Source organism: Gopherus flavomarginatus, chromosome 2 (assembly GCF_025201925.1).
Source record: "Gopherus flavomarginatus isolate rGopFla2 chromosome 2, rGopFla2.mat.asm, whole genome shotgun sequence".
Classification (NCBI taxonomy): Eukaryota; Metazoa; Chordata; order Testudines; family Testudinidae; genus Gopherus; species Gopherus flavomarginatus.
In genome coordinates, this window is record NC_066618.1 from 155971766 (window position 1) to 155976264 (window position 4499).

Sequence of the window (4499 nt, forward strand, 5' to 3'; positions counted from 1 at the left end):
TTTGTTTGTTTGTTTGTTTGTTAGGTCAATTGCTATTCTGGGTTCTATGTCAGTTACATGTTTGGAGAATAAACTGTTGACTGAGAACACCAGCACCAGCCATGTAGACTATTTCATGGGTAGATCTCAAAGCACTTTATGGAGGTGCGTCAGTGTAATTTTCCCGATTTTACGGTTGCGGGGGATTATGGAAGGAAGAAATGAAACATGGAGTCTTTGGGACATTTAAAATGATGGGTGTCAAGGAATGATCCTTGCTACCTCACCCCTTCACAAGGAACTTTCACTAAGGAAAGAACCATCCAAAAAAAAATTCAGACAGAGAAAAAAAATCCAGTATGGATTAAATATTATATGTATTGTTGTAGTAGCTAGGAATCCCAGTCATGGACCAGGACCGCACTTTGTGAGGCACTGTACAAACACAGAATAAAAAGGTGGTCCCTCCCCCAAAGAACTTACAGTAAGTAAATATATATTCAGAGGTGATGGGTAAAATGACAGGTGGTTTAGGCCACCTTAGGGTGGGGAGCTGTTACTACAAAGGGCCAGAAGAAGGTGGATATCGAAGTAGGGGATGCCCTACTTTAACTCCCACCTTCTTACACCTTCCTGGTAGCTGCTTTTCCTGCTGTCTCCTGCTTTTATTCCTGTCCCTTTGGGCCAGATTTTCACAAGCTCAGCTCCCATTTAGGGTTCGTCTACACTGCAATAAAAGACCCACTGCATGGCCACAGTGGGCCTAGACTCAGGCTCCGAGGTCTTGGGCTGTGGGACTAAAATTTGTCGTGTCAACATTCAGGCTCGGGTTGTTGTTTTTTACTGCAGTGTAGGAGTACTCATAGGTACCACAATGAGTGAACAGAATTCTACAGCCCAGTACAACTGGTGCGGAATGCTTTTAAAGAAATCGGTCCCCGGTTGTGGGAGCTAAGAACTAGAAGAATCTGGCTGTTGGTATACAAATTACAGTACAGTGGCTTAGGTTCCCTTTGTCCCATTCCCACATCACATCTCCCTTGGTTCCCTCCTCAAACACTCTCACAGCCTTTATACCCACTTGGAATTACTGGGCCAGATCTCTGGCTGGGGTAAGTCAATATAGCTCTAACGAAGTCAGTGGAGCTACACCAGTGGAGGATCTGTCTCCATTGAGTCTCCATGCCTCTTTCAGGGGGAAAAACCCCCACAAATTTATGGAACAAAAGGGGGGGAAAAGTGGGGTCTGGAGTGGGAGAAAAGTGAAAGGGTGCAGAGGAGGCTCTCAAGAGAAGAAAAACAATTCTCAAGGTTTTTTTCTGGTCCTGCTTTCAGGCAGAGGCTCTGGAGGGAAGCCTGTGATCAGAGTGCATTCAGCAGACAGACAGGCTAGAGTAGGGTGGGGTGCCTCTCTGTTTTAAGGAACAGCCTGCTTCATCTCTCTCTATTTTGGGTGGTTGTGTGTGATCGTTCTGAATTGAGACGATGGGTGAGGGGATATCTTTTAGTGGGCTAGTTTCTGTTGGTGAAAGAAAGAAGCTTTCAAGCTCCACAGAGCTCTTGTCTCTCTCATATCCTGGGACGAACACAGCTACAACAACACTGCAAACATCACTCTGAATTATAAGCAATAAAGTAGTGTTACATTGCAAGCTTCCAACAAACGTCCTTTTATCTATCTTCTCTGTTTTGTATGCCATGAACATAGCAGACCCAAAGGAAGATGGAGACAGAACAAAATAAGGAGGGAGTTAAAAAAAAGTAGGAAAGAGAATGGAACTGAGAGAAGTAAGGGAGTAGAAGGTGAGGGAAAGGAATAGAGAAAATAGGAGATCACTCACCTACCTCTAAGGTTAGTCATGTGTATTTGTATTCTGTTTACTGGTGCTCCTGAGAGATCTAACACTCAGGGTGGCAGGACAGAATTTATTATGCATGCACTGCTAAGCCTTCTTTTTCTTCATGTTTTTGCAAGGTAGATGCCAAAATATCCAGTGCCCAGAACCTCTGCAAATGACCTTGTCTCTCTCAAGCTGCTTCCCAGCACAGACAAGTAGCAACAGCTACACTGCTGCAAGCGGCACTAATTGGTCCTTGTGTTGGCAGCCTTAGAAATCTAGCTTTTTACAGTTACTTGTGCTGTAGAAGGACCCGGGGGCCATACTTGAGGCACATCAACAGTTTGCACTTCAGCTACCTGTTGTCTGGATAAACAGAAGACATGGGGCACATCTATGCTGCTATAAAAGACCTGCAGCGCAGCCGCACTTGGCCTGGGCCAGCTGACTCAGGGTTGCAGGGCTATACAATTGCAGTGACTTGGGTTGGATCCCGATCTCTGGGAACCTTCCCCCTCATGGTGTCTCAGAGTCCAGGCACCAGTCCAAGCTTGAACACCTACACTGCAGTTTTATAGCTCCACAGCCCAAGCCCCGTCAGCTGATCCAGACCAGCCGTAGTTCCTTTACTGCAGTGTAAACATGTTGTCCTCAGGTCTCTCAAGCCAGCGCTATTCTGCAGCACTGAATTCACAAGATTTTTAAAGAACAAAAAGTTAGAGAAGAGTCATCTATTTCTGATCTGTATTAAGTAGCCCCTAGGTGCCCCAGCAAAACAGATCAGCAGCCATCCTCAGTGGTTACAAATCACAACTGTACTGGAAAATATTAACTGTTCCTGATTAAGCGCAAAGCCCTATTGTCTCATATAGATGCCCATATCAATGAATCTGCACACCTCAAGTTATATCTGTACTGCGATAGCAATTATAGACCCCAAGTGAGTTTGGGACCCCATTGTGCCAGGCATTTCACAGACACATAAGTCTCGACAAGACAGACAAAGATGTATAGACTCTTGGGGGCATGGACTGTCATTTAATATGTGTTTATATAAGGCCTACTGCAAAGGTGGCTGTGACCTTTAGGCATTAAATGTTAAGTAAGAAAGGGAGTATTAATAGCCCCATTGTACAGATGTGGGAACCAAGGCACAGGGAGACAGTGACTTGCTCAAAGAAGCCTGCCACGGAGCTGGAATTGAATCCTGAGTTTCCTGGTCCCAGTCCAGCACCTTAGCCCCAAGCCCCACCTTCCATTTGGTTTGCCTATGAAAATGCTTGTTTTGTTCCCACTGCGAGGGAAGCTGGCATTGAAGCAGGGATGGAAAGTTTATCCCTCTGCTGCTCTATAACTATGCAGAGGCCATGCACAGTCTGAGCCCCCGTACTTAGAACATGCTACACATTTGAGGTTCTGCTGTCTGTGAGCACTAACACAAATTAGAATTGGGGTGATGTTAGTGAGCATGGTGAACAGCACCGGGTCTGGTATCTATAGGAGACAAAAGCCCATTTGCTTTGTTCCACAAGTTCAGAGGTTTTTTTGCTCAGGTGGTTCTGGACTGCTACCCACTTCCAAGGTGCCGTAGAAATGCTATTCTACTTCAATTATCAGACTGCTGTCATTACCAGAGTATCAGAGCACTTTCCAGTAATGCATTAAGCAACATGACTAAAATCTGTCATGTGAGGTTCATTCTCTTTCTCTCTCATTTGCTCAGAATTGTGTAGTCGAGTGCTTTGTTTTGGTAGAGTTTTCTTCTTTTTTGGGGTGGGGGGTTGGCGTTGGTTTTTTTTGGTTTACCTTCCCGTGTTCTCAAGCTCCAGTGTTCGCATGCAGAGCCATTTCCCTAACTGCCAGGGTGGCACCTCCCTTCCCCATGAGAACGGGGGAGCACACCAAAATAGAATTTTCATCTCCTGGTTCAGGTACTGCTGATCTTCAGAACTGAATGCTGGATGGATCTTAATGGCATTAAGGCATCAACATAGGGTGAGATTCTCCTCTCACTTACACCCATGTAAATCAGCTGTAACTCCATTGAAGTCAATGGAGTTAATCCACGTCTGAGAAGAAGGGGTGGCTTTTAAAGTTTTAGATGCGAGACAACTCTTCCGGTTAGCTCTCTCTGCATCAAGAAAAATACAAATGGAAGGAATATGAGTTTGACTCCCTGCTGGTTGTAATGTCAGCTTCCCATTGTGCAGCCTGCCAGCTTGTACAGACAATGCTCTCTGTACCTCCCAGGGAATGAAGAGAACTACTAAATCCTAGTGTCCGCTTTGCCTGCTGCAAACCCAAAGTATGAGCAAGCTCCTGCAGCTCTCCACTGCCAGTCAGTCCCCTCACACAGTGAATTCTTTTCCATACTCAACAAAGAGTCTGCAAAAGCCGGCTCATTTTTACACTGAGCCAACCCAGTCCTTCACTCTTCACTGATTTTCCAGGTTTCATCACAAGTGAGAGAGCTGTTATTTCTAGCTTAGACTGCTGCCTATTGTGTTACAGTAGGTTCTCTCCTGTGCAAAGAGCCAGCACAAGGCCGATTAAATTCTACTTAAGCCCTCAAAAATGCGCTAATGTGGTGCATTGGCTTTATACTGGCACAGGTGTGACTCTCATCCTGTGTGCCCCTATGAGATGCGGGTCAAAATTACCAAAGCACAGTGATAGGCACTA